Here is a 17940-nt window from a genome sequence, read left to right on the forward strand (position 1 = left end):
CGCGAAATTAAAAGCCTGCTGCGGTGGCCGGGAATCGAACCCGGATCAACTGCTTGGAAGGCAACTATGCTGACCATTACACCACCACCGCACAAGCGAGCGCCCCGCCACCGCGCTGAGTCGGCTTCCCGCCTGTCGGCAGCGGCCGAAGGTGATCGTACCCGGCAGGCGCATTTCGAGGCAGGCTAGGGGAGCACATCCAGACGCATTCGGACAGCGTATCCGCGCACATTTCGCATCCTTTGGCAAGAGTCGGCGCCGGCGACGCAAGAGTACGCAGAGGACCGCGTTCTGGCGGCATCTTTAAGCAGTGCAGTGCAGGATTCAGCGTCTGCAGCATCTTCTCCACAGAATGCTACGGCGCTTGACGGCAGTCCCACTTTCCCTTGAGACATCTGCTCGGGAAGCAGCGTGAAGGTACCGCTGGCCCGAGCATCGGTGGTTCAGTGGTAGAATGCTCGCCTGCCACGCGGGCGGCCCGGGTTCGATTCCCGGCCGATGCATCATTTTGTTTTTTCTCCGGTAGGGGTGCTGCGTGTCTTTCGCACTCGAACTGCGTGAGCCATGAGAATGAACCGCGGGATTCCGTGTGGAAAGAACCAATCATGCAGCGCGGACGACTGCTCGTTTGGACTCCTGCGTGCTATTGTACATACTGGCGTCGGCCTAGCATCGCAAGTTGCCTGCCGCGCCGTGAATGCACGTGTAGCAACAGAAAAAATGAGCCAGGGAGTGCAGACTCTCTACCACTTGTATTCGGTACTTACCAAGATTCCAGAAGGTCTAACGATCGCCTGCCTCGGTAGCGCAGTAGGCAGCGCGTAAGTCTCATAATCTTAAGGTCGTGAGTTCGATCCTCACCCGGGGCATCTAATTTTCTGTGACTGAAGGTGGTGCTGTTGCTAGGGCGCCAACTTATTTCTTGTTTGTTATCCACAACGTTTCAACGCTTCAGCGGGAAAATGTTTACTTCCTGTTATTGCTACATACAGCTTCCCTATTCCTCTTCTCCCAGCAGAGCATGAAGCCAAAAGCATTGCTCTGCGACGTTTGAGGTGCGCGCCTTGCCAGTCAGTATGTGCAAAGATGCTCGCAAAGAGAGCGACAATGCGACAAGCGACCGTACGAACGGTCGAATGAAACGGCCGCATCCGGTGTGGTCTAGTGGCTAGGATACCTGGCTTTCACCCAGGAGGCCCGGGTTCGATTCCCGGTACCGGAACGGAATTTTTTCCACACTAATCGTGACAAGTTTGAGCTGTCCGAGCGGCCGTTTCCCGTCCTGCTCGCAATATAGCTACTGTTTCGTGACCGTCAGCAGAATATAGACTAGGGAAGCAGACACACGACGACCATAGGAATGGTGTATGGCTTCATGCCACCTGATTCCAGCGTAGGGCTGAGCAGCTGCATCTGCCGAGGCCCGTTAGCTCAGTTGGTTAGAGCGTCGTGCTAATAACGCGAAGGTCGTGGGTTCGATCCCCCCACGGGCCACTTCTCTTTTACTACTGCGAAAAGGCAGCGCCGATTTCAGCTGGCGAGTGTGATGACCAAATGATCATCACCCTGCGTGGAAGTTGACAGAGGATCCGAACCCGACTCGTCGGGAAGCACTACAGCATTCACTCGGCAATGGCCATAATATCTTGAATACACTGGTTAGAGAAAATGAAAGAAAATGTCCGATTGCCGATGCGTAACAACTTTGGCCCTTGTCAGTACTTGGGCGGGTGAGCGCATGGGAACACAGGGCACTATTGGCAGTTTTACTTCCTATTTTTGTTTCTCCTTTGTTTTCGGAGCTACAGCCCGATTCGGCCAGGGAGACGCCACCGTGAAATGAAGGGGGCGTGCTGTGTGTCCATCGCCTCGCCTCTCCTTACCTCTCTCAGTCGTTTCTCGTGCTTGTCGTTTTGATATAGGCCGATTTGAGAGCGTCAGCTCTCGCGTCAGCTGAGCAAAGTCGAGACAAGTCGAGACACACTAAGGGCTGGTATGCAGCGAGTAAGAGGGCGAAAAAACAATAGTTTAAGAGCGCGTGGCAAAAGTACTCATACGCGAAATTAAAAGCCTGCTGCGGTGGCCGGGAATCGAACCCGGATCAACTGCTTGGAAGGCAACTATGCTGACCATTACACCACCACCGCACAAGCGAGCGCCCCGCCACCGCGCTGAGTCGGCTTCCCGCCTGTCGGCAGCGGCCGAAGGTGATCGTACCCGGCAGGCGCATTTCGAGGCAGGCTAGGGGAGCACATCCAGACGCATTCGGACAGCGTATCCGCGCACATTTCGCATCCTTTGGCAAGAGTCGGCGCCGGCGACGCAAGAGTACGCAGAGGACCGCGTTCTGGCGGCATCTTTAAGCAGTGCAGTGCAGGATTCAGCGTCTGCAGCATCTTCTCCACAGAATGCTACGGCGCTTGACGGCAGTCCCACTTTCCCTTGAGACATCTGCTCGGGAAGCAGCGTGAAGGTACCGCTGGCCCGAGCATCGGTGGTTCAGTGGTAGAATGCTCGCCTGCCACGCGGGCGGCCCGGGTTCGATTCCCGGCCGATGCATCATTTTGTTTTTTCTCCGGTAGGGGTGCTGCGTGTCTTTCGCACTCGAACTGCGTGAGCCATGAGAATGAACCGCGGGATTCCGTGTGGAAAGAACCAATCATGCAGCGCGGACGACTGCTCGTTTGGACTCCTGCGTGCTATTGTACATACTGGCGTCGGCCTAGCATCGCAAGTTGCCTGCCGCGCCGTGAATGCACGTGTAGCAACAGAAAAAATGAGCCAGGGAGTGCAGACTCTCTACCACTTGTATTCGGTACTTACCAAGATTCCAGAAGGTCTAACGATCGCCTGCCTCGGTAGCGCAGTAGGCAGCGCGTAAGTCTCATAATCTTAAGGTCGTGAGTTCGATCCTCACCCGGGGCATCTAATTTTCTGTGACTGAAGGTGGTGCTGTTGCTAGGGCGCCAACTTATTTCTTGTTTGTTATCCACAACGTTTCAACGCTTCAGCGGGAAAATGTTTACTTCCTGTTATTGCTACATACAGCTTCCCTATTCCTCTTCTCCCAGCAGAGCATGAAGCCAAAAGCATTGCTCTGCGACGTTTGAGGTGCGCGCCTTGCCAGTCAGTATGTGCAAAGATGCTCGCAAAGAGAGCGACAATGCGACAAGCGACCGTACGAACGGTCGAATGAAACGGCCGCATCCGGTGTGGTCTAGTGGCTAGGATACCTGGCTTTCACCCAGGAGGCCCGGGTTCGATTCCCGGTACCGGAACGGAATTTTTTCCACACTAATCGTGACAAGTTTGAGCTGTCCGAGCGGCCGTTTCCCGTCCTGCTCGCAATATAGCTACTGTTTCGTGACCGTCAGCAGAATATAGACTAGGGAAGCAGACACACGACGACCATAGGAATGGTGTATGGCTTCATGCCACCTGATTCCAGCGTAGGGCTGAGCAGCTGCATCTGCCGAGGCCCGTTAGCTCAGTTGGTTAGAGCGTCGTGCTAATAACGCGAAGGTCGTGGGTTCGATCCCCCCACGGGCCACTTCTCTTTTACTACTGCGAAAAGGCAGCGCCGATTTCAGCTGGCGAGTGTGATGACCAAATGATCATCACCCTGCGTGGAAGTTGACAGAGGATCCGAACCCGACTCGTCGGGAAGCACTACAGCATTCACTCGGCAATGGCCATAATATCTTGAATACACTGGTTAGAGAAAATGAAAGAAAATGTCCGATTGCCGATGCGTAACAACTTTGGCCCTTGTCAGTACTTGGGCGGGTGAGCGCATGGGAACACAGGGCACTATTGGCAGTTTTACTTCCTATTTTTGTTTCTCCTTTGTTTTCGGAGCTACAGCCCGATTCGGCCAGGGAGACGCCACCGTGAAATGAAGGGGGCGTGCTGTGTGTCCATCGCCTCGCCTCTCCTTACCTCTCTCAGTCGTTTCTCGTGCTTGTCGTTTTGATATAGGCCGATTTGAGAGCGTCAGCTCTCGCGTCAGCTGAGCAAAGTCGAGACAAGTCGAGACACACTAAGGGCTGGTATGCAGCGAGTAAGAGGGCGAAAAAACAATAGTTTAAGAGCGCGTGGCAAAAGTACTCATACGCGAAATTAAAAGCCTGCTGCGGTGGCCGGGAATCGAACCCGGATCAACTGCTTGGAAGGCAACTATGCTGACCATTACACCACCACCGCACAAGCGAGCGCCCCGCCACCGCGCTGAGTCGGCTTCCCGCCTGTCGGCAGCGGCCGAAGGTGATCGTACCCGGCAGGCGCATTTCGAGGCAGGCTAGGGGAGCACATCCAGACGCATTCGGACAGCGTATCCGCGCACATCGCGCGGAGCAGCGGAGCGGTTGCGGCTTTGTTTACATCGCGGGGCGGCGCTCAGCGAGTGTTTCGAGGTCCACGTGTTCAAGTTTCTTCAACGTGAGTACCATGTCGACAGTTACTAGGGCAAACACTGCGCAGTTTGTGTTCGATCGAAATGCTTTGCGGCCCACCGCTTTTGAAATCCACGAATTTCTATTCGAAGATTTGAAAATCCCGGAAGATCTAGTGGACACTTTCCAGTTGGATTTCGCGCAATATTCGCTATTTTTGAAGTTCTTTTCCGGCGACATCTGTGAAAGATTTGTTGAAAAATTTGGCGGAGTGCGTAAATTTAGGCATGTCGATGGCACAGTCAGTGATGTGCAGATTGTGCCCTCGGGTTATGGTGTTAGAACGGTCCGAGTATTTAATGTGCCCCCTGAATGCGGCAATGATTTGATTGCACGTGCTCTCACTCAGTACGGCGTTGTCTTGTCGGTAGTAAACGAAAAGTGGTCTAGTGCGTACCGGTACCAGGTTAATAGTGGAGTACGTAGTGTCCGCATTGACCTGAAGAAACACATTCCATCCTACGTAATGATTGCGGGCTGTAGGGCTCAAGTGACTTATATCGGCCAGCCACCCACATGCTCAATTTGTCATTCCACTGAGCATTTACGTGTTGATTGTCCCCGTAGACGACCCGTGCAGCTCCCACGTAGTGATGCTGCGGCTACTGGTGGCCACTTTGTGCCACTACTGAGTGAAATAGTAGCGGGCACTGTATCACAACCCCGCCCTGCCGACCCTATTCGTGCTGAGGATGTACCAAGTGAGGTGAATGTTACTGTAGACGCGCCACAGGAACGAATGGAGGACGCTCCCATTTTGTCCTCGGTTGTAGTAGAATCGGATTCAGTTGCTAAGGAGGTCCCAGATGTTTCGGATCATGCACCAGTTGCTATTTCGGAAGAGATGGACACCTCCTTACCACCGCCTCCGCCGCCTGAAGAGGTTCCCCTGGCACCGAGGAAAGGGCGTACAAAGAAAAATAAAAATAAGGGTACTAGGAGTCAGCAGTCAGATGATTTACCGTGCACCCCTGTCTCAGAGAGTGGCAGTGAGAGTGAAGTTCAGACATCGTGCCCCCCTGCCTCTGACAGCTCTGCGCGCCAGGAGCGTATAAGGGAACAAACTGCACATCTCAAGGTGTTCTTAAATACGGCACGCGAACAGGGTGCGCATGCTGCGAAGCGCAAAAGCGAGCAAAGTAGCGAGCAGCTGCCGCAGCGCACGCGCAGGCATTCGGCGACGTCGGCCGCCGGTACAGCAACAACACAGGCGGACGAGGCCACGTACACAGACACCGCTGGTGGTCGCGCCCAACCGACCGACCGACCAACGGAGACGCCCTGGTGGAAGCAGGAGGAGGACGACCCTGGATCCCATTAGCGGCTTTCGGCGGACCTGCTGTAATTCGTGCCCCGTTTACCTGCGACGTTATGTTACGCTGTTTCCTGCACGCTGACAGTAATTTTCTGCACAGTATTGTCCACGAGTTACGTAATGGGTTGCAGTGCTTCTTGACAGTTTTATTGGTGTGCTTGAGACGCTGCATCTGCGTCTTCCGTTTTTCATTTTTCTTGCTAATACTTGAGTGTCTGTGTTTTAAATGGCCGCCGCTCGTCAACATCTAAAGATCTTCTCAGTTTTATCACTCAATGTAAATCGCATCATAGCTGCTCATAAAATAGCAAGTTTTATAGACTTTTTAACTTTGGGAGGCTATGACGTTGCATTGCTCCAAGAAGTTACTGTTAAGCGCTTCAATAACGTCCCTGGTTATGATGTCATCTATAACATTAACGTTGAAGGTACTTGTGGCACCGCTGTTCTTTATAAAACTGTATTACAACCAACTAACGTTCAATTTTTACCGAATGGCCGCTTACTTACGTGTACGATCCAGGATGTCACATTTATTAATATCTACGCGCCGAGTGGCACTGATCATAAACGTGCACGTTCTGTTTTTTTTAATCAAGATGTGGTTCCGTTTTTTGCGTCGACCCGCAATGTAGTAGTTGGCGGCGATTTTAACTGTGTTACTGCCGCAGCCGATCAATTTCCCACGGCTACCATGTGCCCGGAACTTTCCCAACTAATTGTGACAAATGACTTGATCGATGTTTGGCGTCATTTTCATCCTACCACGACGCAATACACACATTTTTATGCGAACGGTGCCAGCAGAATTGATCGCATTTATGTGTCGCGGCCGCTTCAAACCTATCTTCATAGGGTTGCGGCACATCCCGTCGCTTTTAGCGATCACTGCGGTGTTGTGTGTGACGTGCAATTACTGGCAAATAGGCAGGCGCCACCTTCCCGTGTTTGGAAACTCAATACCCGTCATCTCTCTGACGCCGGTTTACGTTGCGAGATTCAGAACGTGTGGCAGCTTTGTTCTGAAAAACGGGGAAGCTATGCCTCGGTCTTACAATGGTGGGTCGACCTAGCCAAACCGCAGTTGCGCAGTGTTGCGATGCGGTATGCAAGGGAGGCGTCATTTTGGGAGAGGCGCACCATTGCCTTTTATCAGCAGTGCCTCCAAGATGCGCTTGATGCGCCCGTGGCGCCAGATCAAAACTTACGCGCCCGTTTGAATAGAATTAAAAGCAAGATACTCCAGCATCACCTCCACAAGGCACAAGGTGTTCTGATCAGGAGCCGACCGCAGTGTGAGGCCATTGACGAAGTGCCAACGCTTTACCACTTGGCACGCGAGAAACGGTTGGCGCGGAGAAAAGACATTACCACCCTCATCACGGACACTGGTGCTCGTCTCACGGCGAAGCATGAGATCGTTCCCCACGTCACCGACCACTTTAAGAGATTGTTCGGACGGACAGCTGCCGATGATGTCGCACGTTCCTTTCTGTTAGATGAGTTGGATACTGTCATCTCCGAATCTGACCGTCAGTCACTGGATGAGATGATGTCACGGGACGATGTGAAAGACGTGTTGCGTTCGTGTCGTCGAGGGAAGTCTCCAGGTCCAGATGGCCTTCCCATCGAATTTTACCTGGCTTATTGGGATATTTTCGGTGAGACATTGACGATCATGATAAATGAAATTGTTCGTGGTGCTGCTGTCCCTTCGCAGTTCGTTGCAGGGCGTATTATATTAATTCCGAAGACACCGACAGCATGCCGTGTTGAGGCATTACGCCCTATCACACTTTTAAATGCAGACTATAAACTGGCGGCACGATGCCTCGCAACGAAACTCAGTGTGGTCATGGACAAGATAATCAGTCCCTTTCAGTCGTGTGGTGTGCAACACCGTAGCATTTTTCACGCTGCGGCTTCATACCGCGACGTGGTCGCGTACGCAGCCATTAATGACCTGTCCGCTGGCATTCTCTCCATCGACTTTGCCAATGCATTCGACCGTATCGGGCACGATTATCTTCTGTCCGTCATGACAAAACTGGGGTTCGGCGGCCACTTTCTCGATGCTATACGGAATCTTTTAACGTCGGCGACGTCCGTAATTGTCATCAATGGTTGGCAGTCGCCGCCCATTCCTATTACAAGATCCGTCAGACAGGGCTGTCCTTTATCAATGCTCCTATTTGTCATTGCGCTCGACCCGTTTTTGCGCGCAGTCGGTCGAATCATTGCAGGTGTCCAGGTCTGTCACGTCTCTCTCACATGTGCTGCCTATGCTGACGACGTGGGGCTTTTCATGGGGCGGGCACGTGACTTGGACAGAGTTCGCGATGTTCTGCTATTGTACGAACGTGCCTCTGGCGCCGTTCTGAATACGCGGAAAACTGTATTGATACCACTAGGTCGTCGGGGACTGTCAGCTGAACGGGACTGGTTCCGTGTTGTGCGCACCCACAAAATTTTAGGACTCGACATTGTAGCGTGCCCACAAAAAATGCAAGTTTTAAACTGGAGACGCATTCTTGGCACTGTGAAGGCCCTATGTCGCAGCCACTCAGGTCGCCGCCTCAACTTACATCAACGTGTGGCTGTCATTAACACATTCATCTTATCGAACGCGTGGTACATCGCCCAACTGCTTAGTGTTCCGAAGCCGATCGGGAGGGCGATTTCGCAGGCAGTCTACTGGCTCCTGTGGCGGCATGAAATTTTTAAAGTCAAGGCTTCGACCTGTGTCATCGACAGGCAGCTGGGCGGCCTCGGTTTCACCGACGTTCCACGCAAATGCGGCGCGCTGCTCGTCCACCGGACAGCCACCCTGCAGTCCGACAACCCGGCAGGAACCACCGCGGCACTCCTGGAGCTCTACCGCCCACACTCTGAAGCGGCGCCCGTCTCTCTCGCGGCCATCCCGTATAAGATGTCCTACATACGGGAGTACTTTTTAACTAGGAGCTACGCTCTGTCAACGGCTACCGACAGACACAGGACCGCCCGCGGACTCTACGTTGCCCTGACTGGACAACCTCCGCGTCATAAACTGGTGTTCCGGAACCCCACAGTGGAATGGGTGAACGTGTGGGCAAACATCAACAACCCGGTGTTGCCGTCGGACGTGAGTGCGCTCTGGTTTAAGATCGTCAACAACACCCTAGCGACGAACCAGCGGCTTGCCGACATTCATCTCCTTCCCTCTGCCAACTGTGGTAGATGTGGTGCTGTGGACACACGGGAACATCGTTTTGAGTGTGCATCGGTGTCGACGGTATGGCGGCTGTGTCAACGAATGGTCGCCCACATTAATAGAACGCCTCCTCACCTTGTGACTGTTCGTCGTGTGATAGTGCCTAACTTCAAAGCTTTCCCGCGGACGAAAAATAACGCCACTGTCTGGATCTTAGGGCATACGATTTATGCCCTTATCGATATGGCCGTCACTGATACTGTGATTTACCTGGATTATTTGTGGGCCCAGTATATGACGCTGAAGGATTGCGTTCAATTTCGCGAACTGTTTGCGAATTTTTTGAAGGCGGCCTTGGATTACGGCTATGAAATGGAACTGCGGCAAACACCTTGAACTGAGATTTACTGAGCTGACGCGTTCCACCTTTAATTTCTTTTTCCTTCTTTTATTTGTTTTAGTTGTGTTATGGTTGGTGACTTGTGCCACAACCTCACTACGGGTCGTTCTGGTTTTATCTCCAAGAGAGGAGTGTCCTTTTAATTTTGAGGAATTTTATTTTGTTTACAAGACTTCATGGGTATTTTAGAAGATACAGTCTCTTAATTTCTGTTCCCGGACAGTCGTGATTTCATTTTATTCCTTTCCTGTGATTTCTGTTTCTTTCGTGTGATGCACACATCGACATAAACTCTCATGTTGTGCTGTTGTGCTGCGTTGACACCTGTTTTGTAACAACTCTCTGCTACATCGGAGTGACTGACGTTAGTCAGGAGGGAGAATATTTTCCTTTTAAGCGGAATATGATTTTAGTTGAACTACGCGCAGAAGCGTTGAACCAGCGGAGGAAAGAAGACCGTCCACGAATTCCGCGATAAAATTACTCTGAGTTCCTCATTTTTCTGTGGAAGAAGACACCACACCATCTGAGCAGAAGATGATTTTGTTTTAAGTTATTCCTCTGTACCTCGAAGTTCGACAGTCCAGCAAATATAGCGATGAAGCTCGCCGAAGAAGGCATATCTTGGTGAGAGTAAGGAGGGCTATAAGGGGAGTTGGGAGGCCCTAAAAAAAAAAAAAAAAAAAAAAAAAAAAAAAAAAAAAAAAAAAAAAAAAAAAAAAAAAAAAAACAAATAAAAAAAAAAAGTGGTAGAATGGTCGCCTGCCACGAGGGCGGCCCGGGTTCGATTCCCGGCCGATGCAAATAAAAAAAAAAAAAAAAAAAAAAAAAAAAAAGTGGTAGAATGCTCGCCTGCCACGCGGGCGGCCCGGGTTCGATTCCCGGCCGATGCATCATTTTGTTTTTTCTCCGGTAGGGGTGCTGCGTGTCTTTCGCACTCGAACTGCGTGAGCCATGAGAATGAACCGCGGGATTCCGTGTGGAAAGAACCAATCATGCAGCGCGGACGACTGCTCGTTTGGACTCCTGCGTGCTATTGTACATACTGGCGTCGGCCTAGCATCGCAAGTTGCCTGCCGCGCCGTGAATGCACGTGTAGCAACAGAAAAAATGAGCCAGGGAGTGCAGACTCTCTACCACTTGTATTCGGTACTTACCAAGATTCCAGAAGGTCTAACGATCGCCTGCCTCGGTAGCGCAGTAGGCAGCGCGTAAGTCTCATAATCTTAAGGTCGTGAGTTCGATCCTCACCCGGGGCATCTAATTTTCTGTGACTGAAGGTGGTGCTGTTGCTAGGGCGCCAACTTATTTCTTGTTTGTTATCCACAACGTTTCAACGCTTCAGCGGGAAAATGTTTACTTCCTGTTATTGCTACATACAGCTTCCCTATTCCTCTTCTCCCAGCAGAGCATGAAGCCAAAAGCATTGCTCTGCGACGTTTGAGGTGCGCGCCTTGCCAGTCAATATGTGCAAAGATGCTCGCAAAGAGAGCGCCAATGCGACAAGCGACCGTACGAACGGTCGAATGAAACGGCCGCATCCGGTGTGGTCTAGTGGCTAGGATACCTGGCTTTCACCCAGGAGGCCCGGGTTCGATTCCCGGTACCGGAACGGAATTTTTTCCACACTAATCGTGACAAGTTTGAGCTGTCCGAGCGGCCGTTTCCCGTCCTGCTCGCAATATAGCTACTGTTTCGTGACCGTCAGCAGAATATAGACTAGGGAAGCAGACACACGACGACCATAGGAATGGTGTATGGCTTCATGCCACCTGATTCCAGCGTAGGGCTGAGCAGCTGCATCTGCCGAGGCCCGTTAGCTCAGTTGGTTAGAGCGTCGTGCTAATAACGCGAAGGTCGTGGGTTCGATCCCCCCACGGGCCACTTCTCTTTTACTACTGCGAAAAGGCAGCGCCGATTTCAGCTGGCGAGTGTGATGACCAAATGATCATCACCCTGCGTGGAAGTTGACAGAGGATCCGAACCCGACTCGTCGGGAAGCACTACAGCATTCACTCGGCAATGGCCATAATATCTTGAATACACTGGTTAGAGAAAATGAAAGAAAATGTCCGATTGCCGATGCGTAACAACTTTGGCCCTTGTCAGTACTTGGGCGGGTGAGCGCATGGGAACACAGGGCACTATTGGCAGTTTTACTTCCTATTTTTGTTTCTCCTTTGTTTTCGGAGCTACAGCCCGATTCGGCCAGGGAGACGCCACCGTGAAATGAAGGGGGCGTGCTGTGTGTCCATCGCCTCGCCTCTCCTTACCTCTCTCAGTCGTTTCTCGTGCTTGTCGTTTTGATATAGGCCGATTTGAGAGCGTCAGCTCTCGCGTCAGCTGAGCAAAGTCGAGACAAGTCGAGACACACTAAGGGCTGGTATGCAGCGAGTAAGAGGGCGAAAAAACAATAGTTTAAGAGCGCGTGGCAAAAGTACTCATACGCGAAATTAAAAGCCTGCTGCGGTGGCCGGGAATCGAACCCGGATCAACTGCTTGGAAGGCAACTATGCTGACCATTACACCACCACCGCACAAGCGAGCGCCCCGCCACCGCGCTGAGTCGGCTTCCCGCCTGTCGGCAGCGGCCGAAGGTGATCGTACCCGGCAGGCGCATTTCGAGGCAGGCTAGGGGAGCACATCCAGACGCATTCGGACAGCGTATCCGCGCACATTTCGCATCCTTTGGCAAGAGTCGGCGCCGGCGACGCAAGAGTACGCAGAGGACCGCGTTCTGGCGGCATCTTTAAGCAGTGCAGTGCAGGATTCAGCGTCTGCAGCATCTTCTCCACAGAATGCTACGGCGCTTGACGGCAGTCCCACTTTCCCTTGAGACATCTGCTCGGGAAGCAGCGTGAAGGTACCGCTGGCCCGAGCATCGGTGGTTCAGTGGTAGAATGCTCGCCTGCCACGCGGGCGGCCCGGGTTCGATTCCCGGCCGATGCATCATTTTGTTTTTTCTCCGGTAGGGGTGCTGCGTGTCTTTCGCACTCGAACTGCGTGAGCCATGAGAATGAACCGCGGGATTCCGTGTGGAAAGAACCAATCATGCAGCGCGGACGACTGCTCGTTTGGACTCCTGCGTGCTATTGTACATACTGGCGTCGGCCTAGCATCGCAAGTTGCCTGCCGCGCCGTGAATGCACGTGTAGCAACAGAAAAAATGAGCCAGGGAGTGCAGACTCTCTACCACTTGTATTCGGTACTTACCAAGATTCCAGAAGGTCTAACGATCGCCTGCCTCGGTAGCGCAGTAGGCAGCGCGTAAGTCTCATAATCTTAAGGTCGTGAGTTCGATCCTCACCCGGGGCATCTAATTTTCTGTGACTGAAGGTGGTGCTGTTGCTAGGGCGCCAACTTATTTCTTGTTTGTTATCCACAACGTTTCAACGCTTCAGCGGGAAAATGTTTACTTCCTGTTATTGCTACATACAGCTTCCCTATTCCTCTTCTCCCAGCAGAGCATGAAGCCAAAAGCATTGCTCTGCGACGTTTGAGGTGCGCGCCTTGCCAGTCAGTATGTGCAAAGATGCTCGCAAAGAGAGCGCCAATGCGACAAGCGACCGTACGAACGGTCGAATGAAACGGCCGCATCCGGTGTGGTCTAGTGGCTAGGATACCTGGCTTTCACCCAGGAGGCCCGGGTTCGATTCCCGGTACCGGAACGGAATTTTTTCCACACTAATCGTGACAAGTTTGAGCTGTCCGAGCGGCCGTTTCCCGTCCTGCTCGCAATATAGCTACTGTTTCGTGACCGTCAGCAGAATATAGACTAGGGAAGCAGACACACGACGACCATAGGAATGGTGTATGGCTTCATGCCACCTGATTCCAGCGTAGGGCTGAGCAGCTGCATCTGCCGAGGCCCGTTAGCTCAGTTGGTTAGAGCGTCGTGCTAATAACGCGAAGGTCGTGGGTTCGATCCCCCCACGGGCCACTTCTCTTTTACTACTGCGAAAAGGCAGCGCCGATTTCAGCTGGCGAGTGTGATGACCAAATGATCATCACCCTGCGTGGAAGTTGACAGAGGATCCGAACCCGACTCGTCGGGAAGCACTACAGCATTCACTCGGCAATGGCCATAATATCTTGAATACACTGGTTAGAGAAAATGAAAGAAAATGTCCGATTGCCGATGCGTAACAACTTTGGCCCTTGTCAGTACTTGGGCGGGTGAGCGCATGGGAACACAGGGCACTATTGGCAGTTTTACTTCCTATTTTTGTTTCTCCTTTGTTTTCGGAGCTACAGCCCGATTCGGCCAGGGAGACGCCACCGTGAAATGAAGGGGGCGTGCTGTGTGTCCATCGCCTCGCCTCTCCTTACCTCTCTCAGTCGTTTCTCGTGCTTGTCGTTTTGATATAGGCCGATTTGAGAGCGTCAGCTCTCGCGTCAGCTGAGCAAAGTCGAGACAAGTCGAGACACACTAAGGGCTGGTATGCAGCGAGTAAGAGGGCGAAAAAACAATAGTTTAAGAGCGCGTGGCAAAAGTACTCATACGCGAAATTAAAAGCCTGCTGCGGTGGCCGGGAATCGAACCCGGATCAACTGCTTGGAAGGCAACTATGCTGACCATTACACCACCACCGCACAAGCGAGCGCCCCGCCACCGCGCTGAGTCGGCTTCCCGCCTGTCGGCAGCGGCCGAAGGTGATCGTACCCGGCAGGCGCATTTCGAGGCAGGCTAGGGGAGCACATCCAGACGCATTCGGACAGCGTATCCGCGCACATTTCGCATCCTTTGGCAAGAGTCGGCGCCGGCGACGCAAGAGTACGCAGAGGACCGCGTTCTGGCGGCATCTTTAAGCAGTGCAGTGCAGGATTCAGCGTCTGCAGCATCTTCTCCACAGAATGCTACGGCGCTTGACGGCAGTCCCACTTTCCCTTGAGACATCTGCTCGGGAAGCAGCGTGAAGGTACCGCTGGCCCGAGCATCGGTGGTTCAGTGGTAGAATGCTCGCCTGCCACGCGGGCGGCCCGGGTTCGATTCCCGGCCGATGCATCATTTTGTTTTTTCTCCGGTAGGGGTGCTGCGTGTCTTTCGCACTCGAACTGCGTGAGCCATGAGAATGAACCGCGGGATTCCGTGTGGAAAGAACCAATCATGCAGCGCGGACGACTGCTCGTTTGGACTCCTGCGTGCTATTGTACATACTGGCGTCGGCCTAGCATCGCAAGTTGCCTGCCGCGCCGTGAATGCACGTGTAGCAACAGAAAAAATGAGCCAGGGAGTGCAGACTCTCTACCACTTGTATTCGGTACTTACCAAGATTCCAGAAGGTCTAACGATCGCCTGCCTCGGTAGCGCAGTAGGCAGCGCGTAAGTCTCATAATCTTAAGGTCGTGAGTTCGATCCTCACCCGGGGCATCTAATTTTCTGTGACTGAAGGTGGTGCTGTTGCTAGGGCGCCAACTTATTTCTTGTTTGTTATCCACAACGTTTCAACGCTTCAGCGGGAAAATGTTTACTTCCTGTTATTGCTACATACAGCTTCCCTATTCCTCTTCTCCCAGCAGAGCATGAAGCCAAAAGCATTGCTCTGCGACGTTTGAGGTGCGCGCCTTGCCAGTCAGTATGTGCAAAGATGCTCGCAAAGAGAGCGCCAATGCGACAAGCGACCGTACGAACGGTCGAATGAAACGGCCGCATCCGGTGTGGTCTAGTGGCTAGGATACCTGGCTTTCACCCAGGAGGCCCGGGTTCGATTCCCGGTACCGGAACGGAATTTTTTCCACACTAATCGTGACAAGTTTGAGCTGTCCGAGCGGCCGTTTCCCGTCCTGCTCGCAATATAGCTACTGTTTCGTGACCGTCAGCAGAATATAGACTAGGGAAGCAGACACACGACGACCATAGGAATGGTGTATGGCTTCATGCCACCTGATTCCAGCGTAGGGCTGAGCAGCTGCATCTGCCGAGGCCCGTTAGCTCAGTTGGTTAGAGCGTCGTGCTAATAACGCGAAGGTCGTGGGTTCGATCCCCCCACGGGCCACTTCTCTTTTACTACTGCGAAAAGGCAGCGCCGATTTCAGCTGGCGAGTGTGATGACCAAATGATCATCACCCTGCGTGGAAGTTGACAGAGGATCCGAACCCGACTCGTCGGGAAGCACTACAGCATTCACTCGGCAATGGCCATAATATCTTGAATACACTGGTTAGAGAAAATGAAAGAAAATGTCCGATTGCCGATGCGTAACAACTTTGGCCCTTGTCAGTACTTGGGCGGGTGAGCGCATGGGAACACAGGGCACTATTGGCAGTTTTACTTCCTATTTTTGTTTCTCCTTTGTTTTCGGAGCTACAGCCCGATTCGGCCAGGGAGACGCCACCGTGAAATGAAGGGGGCGTGCTGTGTGTCCATCGCCTCGCCTCTCCTTACCTCTCTCAGTCGTTTCTCGTGCTTGTCGTTTTGATATAGGCCGATTTGAGAGCGTCAGCTCTCGCGTCAGCTGAGCAAAGTCGAGACAAGTCGAGACACACTAAGGGCTGGTATGCAGCGAGTAAGAGGGCGAAAAAACAATAGTTTAAGAGCGCGTGGCAAAAGTACTCATACGCGAAATTAAAAGCCTGCTGCGGTGGCCGGGAATCGAACCCGGATCAACTGCTTGGAAGGCAACTATGCTGACCACTACACCACCACCGCACAAGCGAGCGCCCCGCCACCGCGCTGAGTCGGCTTCCCGCCTGTCGGCAGCGGCCGAAGGTGATCGTACCCGGCAGGCGCATTTCGAGGCAGGCTAGGGGAGCACATCCAGACGCATTCGGACAGCGTATCCGCGCACATTTCGCATCCTTTGGCAAGAGTCGGCGCCGGCGACGCAAGAGTACGCAGAGGACCGCGTTCTGGCGGCATCTTTAAGCAGTGCAGTGCAGGATTCAGCGTCTGCAGCATCTTCTCCACAGAATGCTACGGCGCTTGACGGCAGTCCCACTTTCCCTTGAGACATCTGCTCGGGAAGCAGCGTGAAGGTACCGCTGGCCCGAGCATCGGTGGTTCAGTGGTAGAATGCTCGCCTGCCACGCGGGCGGCCCGGGTTCGATTCGCGGCCGATGCATCATTTTGTTTTTTCTCCGGTAGGGGTGCTGCGTGTCTTTCGCACTCGAACTGCGTGAGCCATGAGAATGAACCGCGGGATTCCGTGTGGAAAGAACCAATCATGCAGCGCGGACGACTGCTCGTTTGGACTCCTGCGTGCTATTGTACATACTGGCGTCGGCCTAGCATCGCAAGTTGCCTGCCGCGCCGTGAATGCACGTGTAGCAACAGAAAAAATGAGCCAGGGAGTGCAGACTCTCTACCACTTGTATTCGGTACTTACCAAGATTCCAGAAGGTCTAACGATCGCCTGCCTCGGTAGCGCAGTAGGCAGCGCGTAAGTCTCATAATCTTAAGGTCGTGAGTTCGATCCTCACCCGGGGCATCTAATTTTCTGTGACTGAAGGTGGTGCTGTTGCTAGGGCGCCAACTTATTTCTTGTTTGTTATCCACAACGTTTCAACGCTTCAGCGGGAAAATGTTTACTTCCTGTTATTGCTACATACAGCTTCCCTATTCCTCTTCTCCCAGCAGAGCATGAAGCCAAAAGCATTGCTCTGCGACGTTTGAGGTGCGCGCCTTGCCAGTCAGTATGTGCAAAGATGCTCGCAAAGAGAGCGACAATGCGACAAGCGACCGTACGAACGGTCGAATGAAACGGCCGCATCCGGTGTGGTCTAGTGGCTAGGATACCTGGCTTTCACCCAGGAGGCCCGGGTTCGATTCCCGGTACCGGAACGGAATTTTTTCCACACTAATCGTGACAAGTTTGAGCTGTCCGAGCGGCCGTTTCCCGTCCTGCTCGCAATATAGCTACTGTTTCGTGACCGTCAGCAGAATATAGACTAGGGAAGCAGACACACGACGACCATAGGAATGGTGTATGGCTTCATGCCACCTGATTCCAGCGTAGGGCTGAGCAGCTGCATCTGCCGAGGCCCGTTAGCTCAGTTGGTTAGAGCGTCGTGCTAATAACGCGAAGGTCGTGGGTTCGATCCCCCCACGGGCCACTTCTCTTTTACTACTGCGAAAAGGCAGCGCCGATTTCAGCTGGCGAGTGTGATGACCAAATGATCATCACCCTGCGTGGAAGTTGACAGAGGATCCGAACCCGGCTCGTCGGGAAGCACTACAGCATTCACTCGGCAATGGCCATAATATCTTGAATACACTGGTTAGAGAAAATGAAAGAAAATGTCCGATTGCCGATGCGTAACAACTTTGGCCCTTGTCAGTACTTGGGCGGGTGAGCGCATGGGAACACAGGGCACTATTGGCAGTTTTACTTCCTATTTTTGTTTCTCCTTTGTTTTCGGAGCTACAGCCCGATTCGGCCAGGGAGACGCCACCGTGAAATGAAGGGGGCGTGCTGTGTGTCCATCGCCTCGCCTCTCCTTACCTCTCTCAGTCGTTTCTCGTGCTTGTCGTTTTGATATAGGCCGATTTGAGAGCGTCAGCTCTCGCGTCAGCTGAGCAAAGTCGAGACAAGTCGAGACACACTAAGGGCTGGTATGCAGCGAGTAAGAGGGCGAAAAAACA

General features: G+C 52.8%; 29 non-coding genes across 29 annotated transcripts; 23 read left to right on the forward strand and 6 right to left on the reverse strand.

The window, feature by feature from the left end:
• Positions 1-19: 19 nt before the first annotated feature.
• Trnag-ucc lies at positions 20-91 on the reverse strand. Its single transcript has one exon. It is a non-coding gene; the product is annotated as a tRNA-Gly (tRNA).
• Positions 92-432: 341 nt separating this feature from the next.
• On the forward strand, positions 433-503 carry Trnag-gcc. The gene has a single exon. It is a non-coding gene; the product is annotated as a tRNA-Gly (tRNA).
• Positions 504-796: 293 nt separating this feature from the next.
• On the forward strand, positions 797-869 carry Trnam-cau. The gene has a single exon. It is a non-coding gene; the product is annotated as a tRNA-Met (tRNA).
• A 281-nt stretch (positions 870-1150) lies between these two features.
• Trnae-uuc lies at positions 1151-1222 on the forward strand. The gene has a single exon. It is a non-coding gene; the product is annotated as a tRNA-Glu (tRNA).
• Positions 1223-1420: 198 nt separating this feature from the next.
• On the forward strand, positions 1421-1494 carry Trnai-aau. Its single transcript has one exon. It is a non-coding gene; the product is annotated as a tRNA-Ile (tRNA).
• A 581-nt stretch (positions 1495-2075) lies between these two features.
• On the reverse strand, positions 2076-2147 carry Trnag-ucc. The gene has a single exon. It is a non-coding gene; the product is annotated as a tRNA-Gly (tRNA).
• A 341-nt stretch (positions 2148-2488) lies between these two features.
• Trnag-gcc lies at positions 2489-2559 on the forward strand. The gene has a single exon. It is a non-coding gene; the product is annotated as a tRNA-Gly (tRNA).
• A 293-nt stretch (positions 2560-2852) lies between these two features.
• Positions 2853-2925, forward strand: Trnam-cau. Its single transcript has one exon. It is a non-coding gene; the product is annotated as a tRNA-Met (tRNA).
• Positions 2926-3206: 281 nt separating this feature from the next.
• On the forward strand, positions 3207-3278 carry Trnae-uuc. Its single transcript has one exon. It is a non-coding gene; the product is annotated as a tRNA-Glu (tRNA).
• Positions 3279-3476: 198 nt separating this feature from the next.
• Trnai-aau lies at positions 3477-3550 on the forward strand. The gene has a single exon. It is a non-coding gene; the product is annotated as a tRNA-Ile (tRNA).
• Positions 3551-4131: 581 nt separating this feature from the next.
• On the reverse strand, positions 4132-4203 carry Trnag-ucc. Its single transcript has one exon. It is a non-coding gene; the product is annotated as a tRNA-Gly (tRNA).
• Positions 4204-10545: 6342 nt separating this feature from the next.
• On the forward strand, positions 10546-10618 carry Trnam-cau. The gene has a single exon. It is a non-coding gene; the product is annotated as a tRNA-Met (tRNA).
• A 281-nt stretch (positions 10619-10899) lies between these two features.
• On the forward strand, positions 10900-10971 carry Trnae-uuc. Its single transcript has one exon. It is a non-coding gene; the product is annotated as a tRNA-Glu (tRNA).
• A 198-nt stretch (positions 10972-11169) lies between these two features.
• Trnai-aau lies at positions 11170-11243 on the forward strand. The gene has a single exon. It is a non-coding gene; the product is annotated as a tRNA-Ile (tRNA).
• A 581-nt stretch (positions 11244-11824) lies between these two features.
• On the reverse strand, positions 11825-11896 carry Trnag-ucc. The gene has a single exon. It is a non-coding gene; the product is annotated as a tRNA-Gly (tRNA).
• A 341-nt stretch (positions 11897-12237) lies between these two features.
• On the forward strand, positions 12238-12308 carry Trnag-gcc. The gene has a single exon. It is a non-coding gene; the product is annotated as a tRNA-Gly (tRNA).
• Positions 12309-12601: 293 nt separating this feature from the next.
• Trnam-cau lies at positions 12602-12674 on the forward strand. The gene has a single exon. It is a non-coding gene; the product is annotated as a tRNA-Met (tRNA).
• A 281-nt stretch (positions 12675-12955) lies between these two features.
• Positions 12956-13027, forward strand: Trnae-uuc. Its single transcript has one exon. It is a non-coding gene; the product is annotated as a tRNA-Glu (tRNA).
• A 198-nt stretch (positions 13028-13225) lies between these two features.
• Trnai-aau lies at positions 13226-13299 on the forward strand. Its single transcript has one exon. It is a non-coding gene; the product is annotated as a tRNA-Ile (tRNA).
• A 581-nt stretch (positions 13300-13880) lies between these two features.
• Trnag-ucc lies at positions 13881-13952 on the reverse strand. Its single transcript has one exon. It is a non-coding gene; the product is annotated as a tRNA-Gly (tRNA).
• A 341-nt stretch (positions 13953-14293) lies between these two features.
• Trnag-gcc lies at positions 14294-14364 on the forward strand. Its single transcript has one exon. It is a non-coding gene; the product is annotated as a tRNA-Gly (tRNA).
• A 293-nt stretch (positions 14365-14657) lies between these two features.
• Positions 14658-14730, forward strand: Trnam-cau. The gene has a single exon. It is a non-coding gene; the product is annotated as a tRNA-Met (tRNA).
• A 281-nt stretch (positions 14731-15011) lies between these two features.
• On the forward strand, positions 15012-15083 carry Trnae-uuc. Its single transcript has one exon. It is a non-coding gene; the product is annotated as a tRNA-Glu (tRNA).
• A 198-nt stretch (positions 15084-15281) lies between these two features.
• Trnai-aau lies at positions 15282-15355 on the forward strand. The gene has a single exon. It is a non-coding gene; the product is annotated as a tRNA-Ile (tRNA).
• Positions 15356-15936: 581 nt separating this feature from the next.
• On the reverse strand, positions 15937-16008 carry Trnag-ucc. The gene has a single exon. It is a non-coding gene; the product is annotated as a tRNA-Gly (tRNA).
• A 341-nt stretch (positions 16009-16349) lies between these two features.
• On the forward strand, positions 16350-16420 carry Trnag-gcc. The gene has a single exon. It is a non-coding gene; the product is annotated as a tRNA-Gly (tRNA).
• A 293-nt stretch (positions 16421-16713) lies between these two features.
• Positions 16714-16786, forward strand: Trnam-cau. Its single transcript has one exon. It is a non-coding gene; the product is annotated as a tRNA-Met (tRNA).
• Positions 16787-17067: 281 nt separating this feature from the next.
• On the forward strand, positions 17068-17139 carry Trnae-uuc. The gene has a single exon. It is a non-coding gene; the product is annotated as a tRNA-Glu (tRNA).
• A 198-nt stretch (positions 17140-17337) lies between these two features.
• Positions 17338-17411, forward strand: Trnai-aau. Its single transcript has one exon. It is a non-coding gene; the product is annotated as a tRNA-Ile (tRNA).
• Positions 17412-17940: the final 529 nt, after the last annotated feature.

This window comes from Schistocerca americana, unplaced genomic scaffold, assembly GCF_021461395.2.
Source record: "Schistocerca americana isolate TAMUIC-IGC-003095 unplaced genomic scaffold, iqSchAmer2.1 HiC_scaffold_116, whole genome shotgun sequence".
NCBI classification, from domain to species: domain Eukaryota; kingdom Metazoa; phylum Arthropoda; class Insecta; order Orthoptera; family Acrididae; genus Schistocerca; species Schistocerca americana.